Source organism: Mirounga leonina, unplaced genomic scaffold (genome assembly GCF_011800145.1).
Source record: "Mirounga leonina isolate KUSES-001 unplaced genomic scaffold, KU_Mleo_1.0 Mir_204, whole genome shotgun sequence".
NCBI classification, from domain to species: Eukaryota; Metazoa; Chordata; class Mammalia; order Carnivora; family Phocidae; genus Mirounga; species Mirounga leonina.
In genome coordinates, this window is record NW_023270513.1 from 17,596,453 (window position 1) to 17,608,108 (window position 11,656).

Sequence of the window (11,656 nt, forward strand, 5' to 3'; positions counted from 1 at the left end):
GAGGCCGCCATTTTCACTCTCCCCCTCCAAAGCTGTATGGAAAGCTCGCAGGGAACAAAAGCCCTGGAGAACAAACCCGAGCAGATTACTTAGCCGGAAGGGGGCAAGGGCGGGGCAATTCCACCTCCGGCAGAGACATTTGGAAACCACGGCAACAGGCCCCTCCCCAAAAGATCAGCGAGAACAGCCAGCCAAGACCAAGTTTACCAATCAATGAGAACGGCAGAACTCCAGCGCTAGGGGACTACTGCACATAGAATTCATGGCTTTTTTACAATGATTCTTTAGTCTTTCGAAGTTAATTTTTTTTTAACTGTATTTTTGTCTTTTTATTTTTTTTTGAATTTTTCTTTTTCCCTTTTTCAACCAACATCTTATCAATCACTTTTTTTAAAAAAAACATTTTTATTTTTCATTTTTAGAGTCATATTCTATCCCTTCATAGTAGTTACCCATATTTTTGGCTTATATATATAAGTTGTTCTCTCTTTAAAATTTTGAGATAGTTTCTTCTAACAGATTAAAATATACCCTAAATCTCTAGTATATGGTGTTTTCTATTCCCCTGCCTGATCACATCCTCTCGTTTTTTTTTTCTTTTTCTTTTTTCTTTTTTTAAATCCTCTTCTTTCTTTTTTCGAACAACTTCTTATAAATTCCTTTTATAAATTTTTTTATAATTTCCATCTTTACAGTCATATTCCATCCCTTCATCATATCAAATCTTATTTTTGTACATATATAAGTTTTTCTTTCTTTAAAATTTTGGGAGGCACTTTCTTCTAAAAGACCAAAATACACCCACTGATCTATATACCAGCCTGATCATATTTGATCACATTCTGTTTTTTTGTTGTTGTTGTTGTTTTGTTTTGTTTGTTTTTGTTATATTTATTTTTTCTTTTTCTTTTTTCTCTCCTTCCCTTTCTTATCCCACTGCTTCAGGTCTTTTCTGATTTGTTTAAAGTATATTTTCTGGGGACGTGGTTACTCTGCTAGCATTTTGTTCTCTCATTAATCTCTTCTCATCTGCACAAAATGACAAGAGGGAAAAAATCACCTCAATAAAAAGAACAAGAGGTAGTACCGACTGCCAGGGACCTACTCAATATGGACATTAGTACGATGTCAGATCTAGAGTTCAGAATCATCACTTTAAAGATACTAGCTGGGCTTGAAAAAAATATGGAAGTTATTAGAGAAACCCTTTCTGGAGAAGTAAAAGAGCTAAAATCCAACCAAATAGAAATCAAAAAGGCTATTAATGAGGTGCAATCAAAAACGGGGGCGCTAACTGCTAGAATAAATGAGGCAGAAGAGAGAATCAGTAATATAGAAGATGAAATGATGGAAAATAAAGAAGCTGAGAAAAAGAGAGATAAATAACTACTGGATCACGAGGGCAGAATTCGAGAGATAAGCGATATCATAAGACGAAATAACATTAGAATAATTGGGATCCCAGAAGAAGAAGAAAGAGGGAGAGGGGCAGAAGGTATAATGGAGTAAATTATAGCAGAGAACTTCCCTAATTTGGGGAAAGAAACAGGCATGAAAATCCAGGAAGCACAGAGAACCCCTCTCAAAATCAATAAAAATAGGTCAACACCACGACATCTAATAGTAAAACTTACAAGTCTCATAGACAAAGAGAAAATCCTGAAAGCAGCTCGGGAGAAGAGATATGTAACCTACAAGGGTAGAAACATTAGATTGGCAACAGACCTATCCACAGAGACCTGGCAGGCCAGAAAGGACTGGCAGGATCTATTCAGAGCACTAAATGAGAAAAATATGCAGCCAAGAATCCTATATCCAGCTAGGCTGTCATTGAAAATTGAAGGAGAGATAAAAAGCTTCCAGGACAAACAAAAACTAAAGGAATTTGCAAACACTAAACCAGCCCTACAGGAAATCTTGAAAGGGGTCCTCTAAGCAAAGAGAGAGCCTAAAAACAACATAGACCAGAAAGGAACACAGACAATATACGGTAACAGTCACCTTACAGGCAATACAATGGCACTAAATTCCTATCTTTCAATAGTTACCCTGAATGGAAATGGGCTCAATGCCCCAATCAAAAGACACAGGCTAACAGACTGGATTAAAAAACAAGACCCATCAATATGCTGTCTGCAAGAGACTCATTTTAGAACCAAAGACACCCCCAGATTGAAAGTGAGGGGGTTGAAAACCATTTACCATGCTAATGGACACCAAAAGAAAGCTGGGGTGGCAATCCTTTTGTCAGACAAATTAGATTTTAAACCAAGACTGTAATAAGAGATGAGGAAGGACACTATATCATACTTAAAGGATCTATCCAACAAGAAGATCTAACAATTGTAAATATCTATGCCCCTAAGATGGGAGCAGCCAATTATATAAGGCAATTAATAACAAAAGCAAAGAAACACATTGACAACAATACAATAATAGTGGGGGACTTTAACATACCCCTACTGAAATGGACAGATCGTCTAAGCAAAAGATCAACAAGGAAATAAAGACTTTAAATGACACACTGGACCAAATGGACTTCACAGACATATTCAGAACATTCCACCCCAAAGCAACAGAATACACATTCTTCTCTAGTCCCCATGGAACATTCTCCAGAATAGATCACATCCTAGGTCATAAATCAGGTCTCAACCAGTACCAAAAGATTGGGATCATTCCCTGCCTATTTTCAGACCACAATGCTTTGAAACTAGAACTCAATCACAAGAGGAAAGTCGGAAAGAACTCAAATACATGGAGGCTAAAGAGCATCCTACTGAAGAATGAATGGGTCAACCAGGAAATTAAAGAAGAATTAAAAAAAATACATGGAAACCAATGAAAATGAAAACACAACTGTTCAAAATCTTTGGGATACAGCAAAGGCAGTCCTAAGAAGAAAATATATAGCAATACAAGCCTTTCTCAAGAAACAAGAAAGGTCTCAAGTACACAACCTAACCCTACACCTAAAGGAGTGGAGAAAGAACAGCAAATAAAGCCTAAACCCAGCAGGAGAAGAGAAATAATAAAGATCAGAGCAGAAATCAATGAAATAGAAACTAAAAGAACAGTAGAACAGATCAACGAAACTAGGAGCTGGTTCTTTGAAAGAATTAACAAGATTGATAAACCCCTGGCCAGACTTATCAAAAAGAAAAGAGAAATGACCCAAATCAACAAAATGAGGAATGAAAGAGGAGAGATCACAACCAACACCAAAGAAATACAAACAATTATAAGAACATATTATGAGCAACTCTATGCCAGCAAATTAGATAACCTGGAAGAAATGGATGCATTCCTAGAGATGTATCAACTACCAAAACTGAACCAGGATGAAATAGAAAACCTGAACAGACCTATAACCACTAAGGAAATTGAAGCAGTCCTCAAAAATCTCCCCAAAAACAAAAGCCCAGGGCAAGATGGCTTCCCAGGGGAATTCTACAAAACATTTCAAGAAGAATTAATACCTATTCTTCTGAAACTGTTCCAAAAAATAGAAATGGAAGGAAAACTTCCAAACTCATTTTATGAGGCCACCATTACCTTGATCCCAAAACCAGACAAAGACCCCATCAAAAAGGAGAATTACAGACCAAAATCCCTGATGAACATGGATGCAAAAATTCTCACCAAAATACTAGCCAATAGGATCCAACAGTACATTAAAAGGATTATTCACCATGACCAAGTGGGATTTATCCCTGGGCTGCAAGGTTGGTTCAACATCCGCAAATCAATCAATGTGATACAATACATTAACAAAAGAAAGAACAAGAATCATATGATCCTCTCAATAGATGCAGAAAAAGCTTTTGACAAAATACAGCATCCTTTCTTGATCAAAACTCTTCAGAGTATAGGGATAGAGGGTACATACCTCAATATCATAAAAGCCATCTATGAAAAACCTACAGCGAATATTATTCTCAATGGGGAAAAACTGAGAGCTTTTCCCCCTAAGGTCAGGAATGCGGCAGGGATGTCCACTATCACCACTGCTATTCAACATAGTATTAGAAGTCCTAGGGGCGCCTAGGTTAAGCAGCTGCCTTCGGCTCAGGTCATGATCCCAGGGTCACCGGGATCGAGCCCCGCATTGGGCTCCCTGCTCAGCGGGGAGCCTGCCTCCCCCTCTCCCTCTGCCTACCTCTCTGCCTACCTATTCTCTCTATCTCTCTGTCAAATAAATAAATAAAATCCTTAAAAAAAAAGTATTAGAAGTCCTAGCCACAGCAATCAGACAACAAAAAGAAATCAAAGGCATCCAAATTGGCAAAGAAGTCAAACTCTCACTCTTTGCAGATGATATGATACTTTATGTGGAAAACCCCAAAGACTCCACCCCAAAACTGTGAGAACTCATACAGGAATTCAGTAAAGTGGCAGGATATAAAATCAATGCACAGAAGTCAGTGGCATTCCTATACACCAACAACAAGACAGAAGAAAGAGAAATTAAGCAGTCAATCTCATTTACAATTGCACCCAAAACCATAAGATACCTAGGAATAAATCTAACCAAAGAGACAAAGGATCTGTACTCAGAAAACTATAAAATACTCATGAAAGAAATTGAGGAAGACACAAAGAAATGGAAAAATGTTCCATGCTCATGGACTGGAAGAGCAAATATTGTGAAGATATCAATGCTACCTAGAACAATCTACACATTCAATGCAATCCCCATCAAAACACCATCCACTTTTTTCAAAGAAATGGAACAAATAATCCTAAAATTTGTATGGAACCAGAAAAGACCCCGCATAGCCAGAGGAATGTTGAAAAAGAAAAGCTAAGCCAGCGGCATCACAATTTCGGACTTCAAGCTCTATTACAAAGCTGTCATCATCAAGACAGCATGGTACTGTCACAAAAACAGACACATAGATCAATGGAACAGAATAGAGAGCCCAGGAATGGACCCTCAACTCTATGGTCAACTAATCTTCGACAAAGCAGGAAAGAATGTCCAATGGAACAAAGACAGTCTCTTCAACAAATGGTGTTGGGAAAATTGGATAGCCACATGCAGAAGAATGAAACTGGACCATTTCCTTACACCACACTCAAAAATAGACTCCAAATGGTTGAAAGACCTCAATGTGAGACAGGAGTCCATCCAAATTCTCAAGGAGAACACAGTCAGCAACCTCTTTGACCTCAGCCGAAGCAACTTCTTCCTAGAAACATCGCCAAAGGCAAGGGAAGCAAGGGCAAAAATGAACTATTGGGACTTCATCAAGATAAAAAGCTTTTGCAAAGCAAAGGAAACAGTCAACAAAACCAAAAGACAACCAACAGAATGGGAGAAGATATTTGCAAATGACATATCAGATAAAGGGCTAGTATCCAAAATCTATAAAGAACTCATCAAACTCAACACCCCAAAAACAAAGAATCCAATCAAGAAATGGGCAGAAGACATGAACAGACATTTTTCCAAAGAAGACATCCAAATGGCCAACAGACACATGAAAAAGTGCTCAATATCGCTCAGCATCAGGGAAATCCAAATCAAAACGTCAATGAGATACCACCTCACACCAGTCAGAATGGCTAAAATTAACAAGTCAGGAAATGACAGATTTTGGCGGGGATGCGGAGAAAGGGGAACCCTCCTACACTGTTGGTGGGAATGCAAGCTGGTGCAGCCACTCTGGAAAACTGTATGGAGGTTCCTCAAAAAGTTGAAAATAGAGCTACCATATGATCCAGCAATTGCACTACTGGGTATTTACCCCAAAGATACAAAAGTAGGGATCCGAAGGGGTACGTTCACCCCGATGTTTATAGCAGCAATATCCACAATAGCCAAACTGTGGAATGAGCCAAGATGTCCATCAACAGATGAATGGATAAAGAAGAAGTGGTATATATATACAATGGAATATTATGCAGCCATCAAAAGGAATGAGATCTTGCCATTTGCAACAACGTAGATGGAACTGGAGGGTATTATGTTGAGTGAAATAAGTCAAACAGAGGAAGACATGTATCATATGATCTCACTGATATGAGGAATTCTTAATCTCAGGAAACAAACTGAGTGTTGTTGGAGTGGGGGGTGGGGTGGGAGGGATGGGGTGACTGGGTGATAGACACTGGGGAGGGTATGTGCTCTGGTAATTGCTGTGAATTGTGCCAAACTGTTGAATCTCAGATCTGTACCTCTGAAACAAATAATGCAATATATGTTAAAAAAAAAAAAAAAGAGGACAGTATATAATCATTAAAACTATAATCCAACAAGAAGGTATGACAACTAAAGATTTTGCTACCAATATGGGAGCACCCAAATACAAAAATCAGTTAATAAAAAAATATAAAGAAAGTAATTTATAATATTGCAACAACAGTAGGGGAAGTTAACACCCCACTTACATCAATGGACAAATCTTCTAAATAGAAAGTCAAGGAAAGAGTGGCTTTTATGACACACTAAACCAGATAGATTTAATAGATATATTCAGAACATTCCATTTTAAAACTGCAGTATACACATTTTCTTCAAATGTACATGGAACATTCTCCAGAATAGATCCCATATTAGGCCACAAAACAAGTTTGAAAAAAAAAAAATGATCAGGTTTACACCTTGAATCTTTTCAGACATCAATACACTGAAACTAGAAATAGAACACAGGAAAAAAATCTGGAAAGAACACAAAAACATGGAGGTTGAATAATATACTACTAAACAGTGAATGAGTTAAACAGAAAAACATTGAGGAAATAAAAAAATACATGGAAACAAATGAAAATGAAAACAACATAGTCCAAAATCTTTGGGAGGCAGCAAAAGCACTTGTTAAGAAGGAAGTTTATAGCAATACAGTCCTACCTCAAGAAGGAAGAAAAATTTCAAATAAACGACTTAACCTTACACCTAGAGGAACTACAAAAAGAAGAAACAAAATCCCAAACCAGCAAAAGGAAGGAAATAATTAAGATTAGGACAGTAATAAATTATAAATAAACAAATAAAAAACAAGCAAACAAACAAAAAAGAGAACACATGAATGAAACCATGAGTTGGTTCTTTGAAAAGGTCAACAAAATTAATAAACCTCTAGCCAGACTCATCATAGAAAGGGTGGGGTGGACAAAGGGAGAGGACTCAAACAAAATAAAAAGTGGAGAACTAACAACTGACACCACAGAAATGCAAAATATTGTAAGAGAATATTAAGAAAAATTACATTTCCACAAAATAGACAACCTAAAAGTATAACATAAATTCCTAGAATCATATAACCTTCTAAAACTGAAACAGGAAGAAATAGAAAATCTGAACAGGCCAATAACCAGCAAAGAATTTGACTCTGTAACCAAAAATCTCACCCCCAAAAAGCAAACAAAACATCCACAAACAGACATCTTCACATGCAAATTCTGTTGAACTTTTAAAGAAGAGTTCATACTTATTCTTCTCAAACTATTCCAGAAAATATATGAGGAAGGGGAATTTTCAAATTCATTCTATGAGCCCAACATTACCCTGATCCCAAAACCAAATAATGACACCACAAATGAAAGAGAACTACAGCCCAATATCTCTGATGAACATGGATGCTAAAATCCTCAACAAAATATTAGCAAACCAAATAAAAAATACATTAAAAAATGATTCACCATGATCAAGTGGGATTTATTTGTGGAATGTAAGGGTGGTTCAATATTTTCACAATAGTCAACATGATACATCACATCAAGAGAAAGGATTAAAAAAAACACATGATCTTTTCAATAAATGTAGAAAAAGTACTTGATAAAGTACAACATCCATTCATGATAAAAACCATGTGTTTAAAAGAAACATACCTCAATAAAATAAAGGCCTTATATGAAAAACCCACAGCTAACATCATACTCAGTGTTGAAAAACTGAGCACTTTTCCCTTAAGGTCAGGAACAAGACAAGGATGTCTGCTCTCACCACTTTTATTCAGCATAGTACTGGAAGTTCAGGCCATGCCAATCAGACAAGTGAAAGGAATTAAAAGCATTGAAATTGGTAAAGACAAAATAATACTTTCACTGTTTGCAGATGACATGATACTATATATAGAAAACCCTAAAGACTCCACCAATAGAACTGAGAAATGAGTTCGGTAAGGTCTCAGGATACAAAATAAATGTACAGAAATCCATTGCATTTCTTTTTTCTTTTTTTCTTTTTTCATGAATAGTTGGGTTTATTTCAACAGTGGGTTTGAAACCCTCGCCTTTGGCAAGAGACTACAGTAATTATACCAGGAATAGACCATTTCCTACACTGTCAAATATACAAAAGTTCCTCTTGCACTTCAACACTGATCAACAAGCAGATTCAGTCCACCTTTGCTTTGATCATTCTACGGAGTTAACCCAAGCCTCTTCTTCAGAGACTCTGGCATTTCAGGTGGAGGAGGGCCAGGAAACCTGAAGTAGACCTTCAAAGAGTCATAGAGGAACCACTGTAGTGCAGCCAGAGTGCCAATCATAATGATATGGGCAAAGAGTCCCTTCCATACACCTTTAAATCCAAGTCTCTGAAGAACTTGAGAAGCACTGCTGCCTTTTTCCTTATTCAGCACAGATACCACGGAATCAGCAGGGTGAGAAACAATTGCACAGAAGACTCCAGCTATGTAACCTGCCACAAATGTTACAACCAGTTGCTCTGCCTTTGAACATTCACTTCCGGGCTTACGAACCACAAACTTGTACAATGCTTCAACAGTACGTTCAAAGCAGGCAAATTTCATCATGGTGTATGGTATCTGTCTCATCCAGACAGGGGCAACTCCCTTGTAGAATGCTTTTAAGCCTTCTTCCTTATATATTTTGGGAGCTGCATCCCTCAAAGTGTTGACATAACCTGGTTGGGTTTGAATTTGAACCTTAGCAGCTTCCATAGGAGCCAGGGCAATGTCAGCAAATAATTCAGCACTGGCAGAAGCAGCCAAATATAATGATGTGCACCAGAGATAGGCATTCTCCTCCCCAAGCATGTTGCTATACAAGACTTTGAAAACTTCATAAAAGCCAAACTTGCAGAGCCCCTGCATAGAGTAGCCAATGAAAGTCAGAGCCCATCCTTTAGCCAAACCACGAACACCATCCTCTTTAAGTGTAACTGAGAATCCATTAAATATGCCCTTGTACTTCTGGGGGTCCACCTGCATACGGCATTTCACTAAATCCAGAGGAACGACAGCCGTGTGTGTCAGACCACAACTTAAGATCCCACCAAAGCCACACAGTGCATAAAACTTCAAGGAGCCATATTCGCAACTGTATTCTTCCACAGCGGCTGCTGCCAGATTGCGCTAATGGCGGGGCGGACCCGGGGGACCCGCGGGGCTGCTGCAGGGGCCCGTGAGGCCATCGTGTACCAGCTGCAGGTGGGGCGCTTTGAAGAGGTTCGCCAGTGCCAGATGCTACACAGACGAGAACATCTTCTGGGAGCAGGGCCCGGCACACTCCCTAAGATGGCGAACACACAACCGCTCCCTCGAAAAGGCTGCGGCTCACCCCATTGCATTTCTATACACTAACAATGAAGCATCAGAAAAAGAAATTTAAAAAAAAAATCCCATTTACAGTTTCACAAAAAATAATAAAATATCAAGGAATAGACTTAACCAAAGAGGTTTAGAACCTGTACACTGAAAACTATAAAACATTGATGAAAGAAATAGAAGATGACACAAAAAAATGAAAAAAAAAATTCCATGCTCTGGATTGGAAAAACATATTGTGCTAAAATACTTATGCTACCCAAAGCCATCTACAGATTTAATGTAATCCCTATCAAAATACCAAGAGAATTTTTCACAGAATTAGAACAAATTATCCAGAAAACCTGTATGGAGCCCAAAGGCTCAGAAAAGCCAAACAGCCAAATTTGAAAAACAAAATAAACAGATGTATCACAATTCCAGACATCAAGTTATATTACAAACCTGTAGTAATCAAACAAATATGGTACTGACAGAAAATAGACACAGAAATCAAACGAACAGAATAAAAAGTCCAGAAATAAACCCATGATTATATGGTCAATTAACCTTTGACAAAGGAGGCCAGAATGCAATGGGAAAAAGAGTCTCTTCAATAAATGCTGTTGGGAAAACTGGACAGCAACATACAAAAGAATGAAACTGGAACACTTTCTTATACCATATGCAAAAATAAATTCAAATGGATTAAAGTCCTAAATGTGAGAACAGAAACCATGAAAATCCTTGAAGAGAGCACAAGCAGTAAATTCTCTGACATTGGCAATAACATCTTTGTAGATGTCTCCTGAGATAAAGGGAACAAAAGCAAAAATAAACTATCTGGATTACATCAAAAGAAAAAGCTTCTGCACAGAGAAGGAAGCAACCAACAAAACTAAAAGACAACATGCCAAATGGGGAAGATACTTTCAAATGACATATCTAATAAAGGGTAAGTATCCAAAATATATCAAGAAATTATACAACTCAACATCCCATAAAACAAATAATCCCATTAAAAACTGAGCAGAAGACATTAACAGACGTTTCTCCTAAGATGACATACAGATGGCCAACAAACACAAGCAAAGGGGCTCAACATCACTCATCATCATGGAAATGTAAATCAAAACTACAATGAGATATCATCTCACACCTGTCAGAATGGCTGAGATGAAAAACTAAAGAAACAGCAAGTATTGGCAAGGATGTGGAGAAAAAGGAATTTTCATGCACTGTTGATGGGAATGCAAACTGGTGCAGCCACTATGGAACACAATATGGAGGTTCCCCCCAAAATGTAAAAAATAGAACTACCCTACAATCCAGTAATTGCACTACTGAGCATTTACCCAAAGAAATAAAAAACACTAATTTGAAAGCATATATGCACCAGGATGTTTATTGCAGCATTATTTACAATAGCCAAATTATGGAAACAGCCTAAGTGTCCATCATTAGATGCAAGCCAAATTATGGAAGCAGCCTAAGTGTCCATCATTAGATGCAAAGATAAAGAAGAATTGGTATATAAATATATACAATGGAATATTATTCAGCCATAAGAAAGTATAATCTTGCTATTTGCAACAACATGGATGGATCTAAAGACCATAATGCTAAGCAAAATAAGCCAGTCAGAGGAAGGTAAATACCATCTGATTTCACTCAAATGTGGAATTTGAGAAATAAAACAAATGAACAAAGAAAAAGACAAACCAAGAAACAGACTCTTAACTATGGAGAACAAACAAATGGTTACCAGAGGGAAGATTGGTGGGGTGATTGGTGAAATAGGTGAAGGATATTAAGGATACACTTATCTTTTTTTTAAGGATATACTTATCTTGATGAGCACTAAGTAATATATGGAATTGTTGCAAATGCTATATTGTACACCTGAAACTAATACAACACTGTATGTTAACTACACTGGAATTGAAATGGAATGGAATGAAATGAAATGAAATGAAAAATGAAATGAAATGAAATGAAAAATAAAATAATTATTGATAGGTATGCAACTTTTATTTGTTTTCTGGCTGTCATAGTTCTGTTTCTTCTCTTGCACTCTTTCTTTCTGATTGATATTTCTGTAATGTTATATTTGGCTTTCTTTCAATCTATTTATTTTTTTGTCTATTTATTATATATTTTGT

General features: G+C 37.2%; 1 pseudogene; it reads right to left on the reverse strand.

The window, feature by feature from the left end:
- Positions 1–8,366: 8,366 nt before the first annotated feature.
- On the reverse strand, positions 8,367–9,452 carry LOC118025914 (annotated as a pseudogene).
- Between the last annotated feature and the right edge of the window lie 2,204 nt (positions 9,453–11,656).